The following is an 11,406-nucleotide window of genomic DNA, read 5'->3' as shown; positions in this document are numbered from 1 at the left end:
GATTTACGGGGATTTTTTTGACTCGTTGGTCTGGCAAAACAAGATAATTAAATATGTTGATTTGGGTTTCACTGAATAATGGTGGCTATTTTCAACATGAGAAGAAATTCATTACACATTGGAAAAGTTTGGCTTTAAGGCATTGTGCCAGACAGGTTTTATAAAAGAGGCTAAACATTGTAAAAAGGTTTAAAAGTTAAACCCAAAGTAGTTTCTTGTTTATTAAAAAGTAAAAACTGAAACAAAATACCTATTTTGGTAGATAACCTTCACATTCCATGTCTTGATAGGATGTTTCTAATTTTTCAGATATTGTGCTAATGCAAGAAAGCAGTCCCACATAGTTTTTTAATATCCACATTGAAAGACATATCCTGGTCAAAATTGACTTGAAGATTCCTCACAGCGTTGCTGGAGTCAAAGGTAATGCTATCTAGAAGAAGTATCTGGTTTGAAGCCATGTTTCTAAGATTTTTAGGGCTGAATAAAATAACTTCAGTTTTATTTGAATTTAGAAGAAGGAAATTAGAGGTCATCCAGGTCTTTATGTCTTTAGGACAGTCCTCAAGTAATTGATGTGTCTAGTAAGGCTTCATTGACTGATAAATTGAGGTATCATCTGCATGCCTTTGCTTGACACTGCCTAAGGGAACCATGTATAATAAGCCTATTCAAATGGCGGCCCGCGGGCCACATGCAGCCCAGAAGCAACTGCGAGTGGCCCTGCCTGTGGTCCTGGCAGAAACACAGAGAAAACGCAAAAAAGTAATTGATTAATTTTTTTTAAATTCAAAATTCCTACAGCGTAGTGTAGACTGTGAATGCAACACTCCTAGTAGCCTAGCAATATTTAACCCACAATGCACCGTGATGTAAACATATTAAACTATTGTAAAGTGTAGAAGTAAATTTAAATCTAATTTGATATACAAAGAGGTGTTTACAAGGGTTATAGATCTAGTTATGTAGCTATTTGGTGGTTACGTGTTTTAATATTTACATGTTTACACATTTGAATGTTTACACATGCATGTTCAAAGCAGTAATATGTATGTGTTATATCTACCTAGTTGTTTTCCCTGCACTGAGCTGAGTATAAGAGTAAGGAGGCTGCTAAAAAACGTTATCCATCTCCATCTTGCTGTTCCTAATCATTCAGAGAGATTCCAAACCATCTAGTGAACCCTCACGTTACACCAGACCTTCCCAAAGTTTGGGGCCCGCCGAGCCATTGCAGGGGGGGCACGGTATGAAAAGGGGGAAAAAAAACCAAAACGCTTGGACACTGCTAGCACAGGGCGCCCACACAAACGCAAAGCAGGAGATGAAGCATCACTGAATATGTTTCCAAACCAACTTCATTCCAAGCCAAAGACTAGAAAATATGGTGAAACATATCTTCCATTTGGTTTCACCTGCACAAGTGCCAGGTAGGTCTTCCCTGCAGAATTTGTTTTTCCTTCGTGGGGAGCACGCGTTGAGCTCTCCAAATCACGGACAAACAGTATCCCACATTCTTGATTTTTAGTTCACAAACACTTCTTGTATTGACTAACTCCTCCTGACATTTTGGAGATGTTAGCTCTTTATACAGTAAAGTTACAGTGGGATACAAATAACATCAGGCTGATCCTGCCACAATTTGTTCCCTGGGTTCAAATCCCGGACAAACAGTATCCCACAGTTGTTTATGTTCTTGAACCCATTTTGCACAGAGAGGCATTTTTTGAAAAATGTATTGATAGCAATGTTGAATATTATTACACAGGAAAAAAACAACTACACACCGTGACGCCTCTGCCGTTCTAAATGGAGGGACAGTAACTGCGTGTCTGTATGTAAGCGTGTAAAACCTGCAGATGGTAAGATTAACAGTAAACAATAACGTGGCGCACAACGTGACGTCAAAAAAGGCACATACCTTTGACGTTGCGTGACAAACTCTGTATTCCTCGTCCACACGTAAACGCAAAAAATGGGTTTTAAAAAAAATCTCTGTTTTCGGTGATTTGAAATGCCGTTTACGTGAAAGGCCCAAATGCATAGAAACAGCTGCGTTTTCAAAAACCCGTGTAGGTGTGGACGTAGCGTAAAAGAGTTAGTAGTGTATTTTATTACTACCTGTAATTTATTGCAGTTTACTTGTATTTGCTTAATTGTTTACTAAATGTTTGAGGTGTGAAATAAACCGCAATGGAGCAAAATATGGGTGTGTGTGGTTGGAGGATGTGTGCACAAACACATTTTTCTTGTAAAACAAAGGGGAGCCTAGCAAAAAAAGTTGGGGAACCACTGCGTTACACTATCTTCGTAATGTATGATGCGACAACAGCATGTCTTTCTCAGTCCAAAAGCGTAAAATTGATAATAAAAACCGTCGGTTTAACCCTGCCTGTACTGACAAATACTTTTTTCCGCCAAATCCAAATGCCAAACCTATGTGTTTAATTTGCAGTGAGTGTGTTGCGGTACTTATGAAGGCACCACAATGACAAACACCAGACTTCCTGCTCAAACTTTCCAGAGAAATCTCAGGAGAGGGCTGCAAAAGTACAGTTTAATTGCGAGTTTAGTAATCTCACAACCGGAGTTGTACTACCATGATGAGGGTCCTGAACAGCCCAAGAGAGAGCTGCAGCTTCCTTTCTTGTTTGCTGGATCTTGGCGAAGAAGAAAAGGCCTTTCACAGTGTGGCGGAGGTGTGGTCCCGGGCGCGGCTGCAGGGGAGGAGTGGTGCGGTGAGCTCAACGGGGCGGTGCTGGAGACGCAGGTGAGAACAGCTGATGGCGTTTTGGACTGATGATGGTTTCCTTCCCTTTTATAGTGAGACGTATAGTGAGACGGGAGAGGAGCGGGAGATCAGCTGAGACCGACAGCTGTTAGACTGTGGCCGGTCATAACACAGGACACTATAAATAAATGTGGCATCTGGAGACAAAGACCTGTGCGTGTGTGTCCCTGTGTGTAGTGCATTTCACACCAGTGATGCCCAAACCCAGCCGGCGTGGGGATGTCTGACCCACAGGCTGCGCCGCCCTCCGGCAGTTCCTGGCGCAGATGCTGGCGGAGGTGGCGAAGATGAGCCAAGACCAGGCAGCGGCCCAGCGAGCTCACCTGGCTAAGCTGCAGGAGCAGGCGGACCGGCAGACCCAGGTTCTGTAGCGGCTGGTTGGGGCCGCTGCTCTGCCGAAGCCCCCCCCCCCCCCCCCCGCTGTCGGTGGCGATGCCCCGGATGGGTGACGGGGACGACCCCCAGGTTTTCATGGAGACTTTTCGTGCCACGGCGGAGGCCTGCCAGTGGCCGCAGGTGGAGTGGACTCCGCGTTTGCTTCCTCTGCTGTCGGGGGAGGCTCAGACGGCGGCCCTGAGTCTGCCGCCGACCTCGAGGGGCAGCTTCCAGGACGTGAGCCGGGCGGTGGTGGACAGGATGGGACTCACCCCTGAGGCTGGCCACGGAGGATCAGCCGTTTGCTTGGGCCTGGAAGCTGCACGACGCAGCGGTGCGGTGGCTGCAGCCGGGATCATCAGAGGGAGAGAAGCTGCTGGTGGACAAGGTGGTGCTGGAGCAGTTCGTGGAAGGGTTGCCTGCGGAGACGGCGAGATGAGTCCGGTGCCACCTTCCCGCGAGTCTGGAGGTCGCGGTAACGTTGGTGGAGGACCACCTTGCCGCTAGAGCGGGGAGCCCGGGGACGGCGGCCAGAGACCGAGCAAACAAGCCCCAGTGCCGGCACCGAGGCGCCGGGTACCTGCGCCAGGGCAGGCAGAGCGGGCGCCGGCGCTGAGCCCCACTAATCCGTTTGCTTCGTTTGTGCCTTCCCAGGGATCAGAAATGAGTGGTGCCGCCCCTGAGCCACGGAGAGCAGCACAGACGCCGGGGCAGGAGTGCTGGAAGTGCAGGCAACCGGGACACCTGAGGAGAGACTGTCCTCTGATGGAAGTGGGGCAGGTGTTCTGCGTCGCCGGTGCCCCAGCACCCTCTCCCGGTCCAGGAGGGACGTACAGCATTCCGGTAAGGACTCGAGGGGGTATACGCCATGCTTTGGTGGACACGGGCTGTACGCAGACCCTCGTGCACCAAAGCTTGGTTCTCCCCGGGGCATTGCTGGAGGCAGAATGGGTGGAGGTGAAGTGTGTTCATGGTGATGTTCACAGGTATCCCATAGTGCCGCTGTTATTAAAGTATAAGGGCAAAACGCATAGAGTAACGGCTGCGGTTAGCCCGCGCCTGTCGCATCCCCTAATTCTGGGCACGAATTGGCAGGGGTTTCATCACCTGTTAGGGCAGTATGCGGGGATGCAATCACGACCGTTAGTAGCGTGTAGTGTCTGGGATACGAAAAAACTCTGGAGCGAATAACGGCCCGATTTTATTGGCTGGGCATCCGAGCGGATGTGCGCCGCTGGTGCGCGTCCTGCCCGGACTGCCAACTTGTTAATCAGCCGGCCATATCAAAAGCGCCTTTGCGCCCGCTCCCACTCAGAGAGGTCCCGTTTGAGCGCATTGGTATGGACCTCATCGGGCCGTTTCATCGGAGTGCACGCGGCTACCGCTTTGTATTAGTCCTGGTGGATTATGCAACGCGGGACCCAGAAGCAGTCCCGCTGCGCAACATCTCTGCAAAGAGTGTGGCGCAGGCACTGTTTCAGGTCATCTCCTGAGTCGGAATCCCGAAAGAGATACTGACTGACCAGGGCACGTCGTTCATGTGTCGCACACTGCGGGAACTGTACGAATTACTGGGCATTAAATCTATTCGGACCAGCGTCTACCACCCTCAGACGGATGGGCTGGTGGAGTGGCTGAATAAGACTTTAAAGTCCATGATTCGTAAGTTCATTACAGAAGATGAACGCAATTGGGATCGCTAGCTAGACCCTCTGTTATTTGCAGTGCGGGAGGTGCCCCAGGCCTCCACGGGATTTTCTCCCTTTGAACTGCTGTTCGGCAGGAAGCCGCGTGGGGTGCTCAACCTGATTAAAGAAAGCTGGGAGGAAGGTCCGAGCCCCGCCAAGAATGAGATTCAGTACGTGTTGGACCTGAGAGCAAAACTCCACACTTTGGGGAGGTTGTCACGGGAGAATTTGCTCCAGGCTCAGCAGCGTCAGCAACGCCTGTATGACAGAGGGGCTAGACTGAGGCAATTTTCACCGGGAGAAAAAGTGCTTGTATTACTCCCTTCTTCTAGCTCAAAGTTGCTCGCCAAGTGGCAAGGACCCTTTGTGGTCACACGGCGAGTTGGGGGCGTTGACTATGAGGTCGCTCGGTCGGACAGGGGAGGGGCCACGCAGATTTATCACCTCAATCTCCTTAAAGGGTAGAGCGAGGCTGAAACCACTTCTCTGGTGAGCCTGGTTAAGGAGAGAGATGAGTTGGGGCCGGAGGTACCAAATTCCATCATCCCCGCCTCCCTCCCTTGTGATGACCATCTCACACAGGCCCAGAGAGCGGACGTTGTCGCGTTACAACAGTGTTTTGCTGATGTGTTCTCCCCCCTGCCCGGCCGAACGTCTCTCATTGAGCATCATTTTGAAACGCAGCCTGGCGTGACGGTGCGTTCACGGCCCTACAGGCTTCCTGAGCATAAACGGCAAACCGTACAGAGGGAATTGGCTGAAATGCTGAAAATGGGAGTGATAGAAGAGTTGCACAGTGCCTGGTGTAGCCCCATCGTTCTTGTGGTGAAGAAGGATGGGTATATACGGTTCTGTGTCAACTATCGCAAGGTGAATGAAGTGTCACGCTTTGATGCTTATCCCATGCCCCGGGTTGACGAGCTCCTGGATCGGTTGGGCACGGCCCATTTTATCACGACACTGGATTTAACCAAGGGCTACTGGCAGATTCCCTTGTCTGCCGAGTCCAAGGAGAAAACGGCCTTCTCCACTCCGTACGGTTTGTACCAATTCGTTACGCTTCCGTTCGGCTTGTTCGGAGCCCCTGCCACCTTTCAGCGCCTCATGGACCGGGTGCTGCATCCGCACGCTGCGTATGCTGCTGCCTATCTGGATGACGTGATCATCCACAGCGACACCTGGGCGGAGCATGTGCAGCGGGTGGCCGTGGTTCTGGAGTCCCTGAGGAGGGCGTGGCTCACGGCCAACCCGAAGAAGTGTGCGGTTGGACGGAGGGAGGTGCAGTATCTGGGGTACCACTTGGGGGGCGGGCAGGTGCGTCCACAGGTGGAGAAGACGGCAGCTATCGCATCTTGCTCGCGCCCCAAGACTAAAAAGGAGGTGAGACGGTTTCTGGGGCTGGCAGGTTACTACTGCCGTTTCGTGCCGGGGTTTGCGCAGCTGACCAGCCCCTTGACCGATCTCACCCGAAAGGGTGCTCCAGATCTGGTTCAGTGGACGGGGCCGTGCCAGGCGGCGTTTGTGCAGGTGAAAAAGTCTCTCTGTGGGAAGCCGCTGCTTCACACTCCTAACTTTTCCCTCCCTTTTGTTCTGCAGACTGACGCCTCGAACAGAGGGCTGGGGGCCGTTTTGTCCCGTTCTTTACATCAGCCGGAAGCTGGCAGAGCGTGAAAGACGGTACAGCATTGTGGAGAAGGAGTGCTTGGCTATCTGGTGGGCGGTCGACTCCCTCTGCTATTACCTCCACGCCCCGCTGCAGTGGCTCCACCGCATGAAGGATGCTAACGCCCGGTTCGGCCGGACGGCTTCCCGGCCTCAGTCGGGTGGTGGGGGTGTGTGGCGGAGGTGTGGTCCCGGGCGCGGCTGCAGGGGAGGAGTGGTGCGGTGCTGGAGACGCAGGTGAGAACAGCTGATGGCGTTTTGGACTGATGATGGTTTCCTTCCCTTTTATAGTGAGACGGGAGAGGAGCGGGAGATCAGCTGAGACCGACAGCTGTCAGACTGTGGCCGGTCATAACAAAGGACGCTATAAATAAATGTGGCATCTGGAGACAAAGACCTGTGCGTGTGTGTCCCTGTGTGTAGTGCATTTCACACACAGATTGTGAAACAGTGAAATACTGCATGCTGGTCATGGTGGATGCAGTGATAAGTGACGAAAAAATTTAAGTAAGAGTGACATCTGCTATTAATAACGTACCCCTGTCAGACAGTTTCAAATATTCGTAGAGTTGAAGTTCTGGCTTTAGACGAGTTTGAAATGCTGTTAGATGATCTGAAGAAAACTGATGTAATGTCTATAGCAGAAGATGGGTTCACAGACAGAACTGATAATGCACATTTGTGCATATATGTCCGTTTTTTGGATGGCAAATTGCTCGGCTTATTACCGTTAGGGAGACACACAGCTGGCGAAATAATGTTTTAGAAGATTTCAGCTTTTTTGAGGAAATGGTCTGGAAATGAAGTGTGTCTGTATACTTGTATACTCCATCCATGGCAGAAAAAGTGAGTGGCCAGCAAAATATTTATTTTAATTTGAAAGGGAATTATCAAAATGTTTTTTGTTATTATTTGAAATGTGCAAAAACAAAAAAAGGTTTGGTTATAGCTCCCTTTTTTTAAATGGACCTTTTGATGTGCATTTGTGAGAGGTCACCAGATTTACAGGGGGAAAAAGAATAAAAAAAATACTTGTTTTTCAATACAGTTGTGTGAGTTTGAAATTGATCATGATCTGGCCCAGATAAATTCCTCGGTTTGAAAATCTGGTCCAACTAAATTTTTAGTTGAGTAGCCATGATGTATAATATAATGCAAAATTGATCCTAGGACAGAACCCTGTAGAACTCCATAAATAAACGTTGTATGTGAAGAGGAATCTCCATTTACATGAAGAAACTGGAGTTTCTTAGGTATACAGTATATGAATCAAACCATTACAGGGCAAAGCTTTTAATTTCTATGGCATACTCTAATCATTTTTAACTTTCACTAATGCTCTGTTCTATGATGAGTTCTGAAACCTGACTGAAATTCTGCAAATGAAATACTTCTCTGCAGACGGTCAGTTAGCTATTTTACAACTACTCTTTAACCCTTTAAGACCTACCATAGAACCAAGGCCGCCAGAGCTTTATATTTTTACATGCTCTAGAGCCATTTTTGGGAGTATTTCAAGTTGCTATACATCAATACAACTGTTATAGCCCATATTTTATGTATACATTAAGTCCATAGTAACTACATAAATTGCAAAAAAAGTGCAATAAACTACAAAAAATCTTTTTTTTGTTTGTTTGTGTTTTTTTTTTTACATATATTTCTACTTGGACAAATTTAAGAGGTTTATCCCTCAAAACTTTAAATACAAAAAAGTTGCAAAAAATAGTTTACAACAGGAAATTTATTTTGAGTGTCTTTATAGTTTTATTTTTGAGATACATCAATTTTTATATACTGCAGGAAAAACGAAAAACAACCCTATGATGCAAATTTGCAAAGAAAACAGCATGTGCATCAAAATAAACTATTTCCAGCAGTGCAATTCGAGTTCTAAGCATCCCAGAAACTATTCAGGAAAGCATAAAGTCAAACATGACTTATAAAAACACCAGTATACACTTTTAAGGCCTACAAGTAAAAAACTACATTTTCCGCGAAAATGACGTCACTTCCGGTTTCGGGCAGGTAATGGCGGACATGCGATCATGCTGATGTCTGTTTCAATGTAGGAAGTGTTATGAACAGCTGATCGGATCGGCAAAGCGTGTTTCTGGAATATTATGTTTTTGTTCCTGCAAGCACTTTTTATATAGTTTTTGCAAAATTATATGTGGAAGGAAACCGTGACCTAGGACAAGCTGATGGCATAAAATGTAAGTACAACTCCTCCGGTTTCATATGCAAAAAAAATTATTGCGCTAGCTTACGCGGTTCCGGTTCTACAGGGATTTAAAAATATTTACGCAAAACGGAGCGTGCTGCTCTGACCGGCTTTAAAGGGTTAAATAATTCTTGAGGTTTTGCTTCCAACGACTCCTGGGTTTCACTAGATGACTTGGGTTTTGAAATACAACCATGCTTCTGTGACCCATAAAGCTAACCTAGTTAGCAAGTAGTTTCTACCCATTTGGGAGCCTCAACTTCCAATTTGTCTAACCCCTGCAAAATCTCTTATTTACAGATGCTTGACTTTAAACGCACGTGTTCACTGAAAGAATTTGGAGAGGTTTTTTTCTTAGTATTATCTTAGTGCTTTTTTGGTTTTAGGAAATAAAGTTGAATTTGGGCCCAGAAATGGTTAATAATATCAGATTTAATAAGCAGACATATCAGTGAAGTATTTCTCACTAAATAACATTTGCATTGTATTTACAGTCATTAAAAACATAACTGTCACAAGCTTAGTAACTGTTTATTTGATCAAAACTCACATGCAAACAAATTGAAACAGAGTCAGCTTGGAAACAGAAGTCCATATGGTCTCTGAAGTCTTGGTATGTAACAGATTTGATTGTTGACCTTCGTACAAGCCTCAGTTAAGCAAAGCAAATGGAAAAACAGCTCAGTTCAAGCTCAGAACAAGATAATGGAAATGGTTGCCAAAACTGCAGTAGAGCTGGTCGAACTACAACCACACACACACACATTTGACAGTTTGCCTAATTATTATAAAATTTCTTGAAGTAATATTTTGGGAACATCAAGCTAAAAGCAAACAGGCAGACAGACAGATCATTACCTTGTTAAAGGACTTGCGCCATTTCTATTATTACTCCAGCTGTGCGTTATTGAACAGTCAGGAGAAATTCCTGCAGCTGCAGACAGGTTTGTGTGAGTTTTTTTCTTTTTTGAACAGGATAAACAAAAGATTCAAATACCTGAAGTTTTAACAGTTTTTAAATATTCTATGGTTATTCAAAAGTTCAGTCACGCACGTGTTTATGAGTGGTTTGTTGGCACTAAAGTTGAAAATAAAGACGTGTGCGTGTTGTGTGAAAAGGTCAGAGACATTAGTCAGATTGGCTCAGAGACAAGAGAGGAAATATTCCCTTCAAACATGAAACCGTGCAGCAGCCAAAGTCAACAGTTCTGCTATGTTGTTCACCCTGTCAGAGACAAACGACTCCTCCAATGGCAAGTCACACATTCACATCCAAGCTCACCAAGAGCATGATTTACCTCTGATCTACTGAACAAGACGACAGGACAAAGGATCCTTAAAGCCACTGGCTATAAAACACCCTCAAAGAGATTAAAAAATGATAACGAATGATAAAAATTACTTTCAAATTTAAATAGAGTTGCAGTAAGTAACCACAAACTGATATATAATGAACAAATAATGATAAAACTTATTGTACCTTCATAGGTACAATGGCTTTGTGACTGGGACGGTAACTTCTAAAGAACTGCTTTTATACACTTGACTCGGTACTTATTATATGTTGTTTACATTTGTTGTTTGTACCTTCTAGAGACCAATCTTGAAAAAGGATAGAAAGAAATACACTTAGTTGAGTCTTGGCTAACAAAATACTAAACTCAGCTTGCCCTAAGGCTTTACAGGGTTGATTAACAAAAACCAATGAACCACTTGCAATTTCCACACAAGCACCCACAAAACAACAACAAAACTAAAAGGAGTACTGTTGTCTACAATCATAGGAAGAGTAAGATGACAAAAATATCCTCAGCTCCAAATATAATTACATATTAATATAATGTGTCACTCAACATGCCTCTCCCATCAGAGCACTCATTAATTTCAGAGCACTACCAAAAGGAATTCCTTTGATGTCATTTTGATGAAACCCTGCAAAGAAATGACGCTTCTTCAGTGCGCAGTCCAGCACAAGCACGTCAGAATACTGTGCAAATCATTAAAAGCCCATTTTAATTGAAAATAATACAAAAGCAATATGTTGAATGTTTGGTTTTTGGAAAAAAAAAAAAAAAAGGTTATTTTGAGTTTGATGCCAACAACACATTCCCAAAAAGACAAGAGTAGCTAAAAAACTGTATTATGGTATTATGGTTTGACCAATCAGAATCTGAGATTCTGTTTGGAAATGATGGTCACTGTATCTTCTGGGCTAAAGAATCTAGTTATCTAGTTTCTGGTTAACACACTGTTTAAACCCAGCATTGGTGGTGGTATAGGGTATTAGTATACATAGCACTGGTAACTTGAATATTGTAAAAGTACTACAGGGAGTGCAGAATTATTAGGCAAATGAGTATTTTGTCCACATCATCCTCTTCATGCATGTTGTCTTACTCCAAGCTGTATAGGCTCGAAAGCCTACTACCAATTAAGCATATTAGGTGATGTGCAGCTCTGTAATGAGAAGGGGTGTGGTCTAATGACATCAACACCCTATATCAGGTGTGCATAATTATTAGGCAACGTCCTTTCCTTTGGCAAAATGGGTCAAAAGAAGGACTTGACAGGCTCAGAAAAGTCAAAAATAGTGAGATATCTTGCAGAGGGATGCAGCAGTCTCAAAATTGCAAAGCTTCTGAAGCGTGATCATCGAACAATCAAGC

This window comes from Mchenga conophoros, linkage group LG23, assembly GCF_057382185.1.
Source record: "Mchenga conophoros isolate Kocher_MC1m ecotype Shallow Benthic linkage group LG23, M_conophoros_male_GT1.1, whole genome shotgun sequence".
NCBI lineage: Eukaryota > Metazoa > Chordata > Actinopteri > Cichliformes > Cichlidae > Mchenga > Mchenga conophoros.
This window is presented reverse-complemented; position numbering follows the sequence as displayed.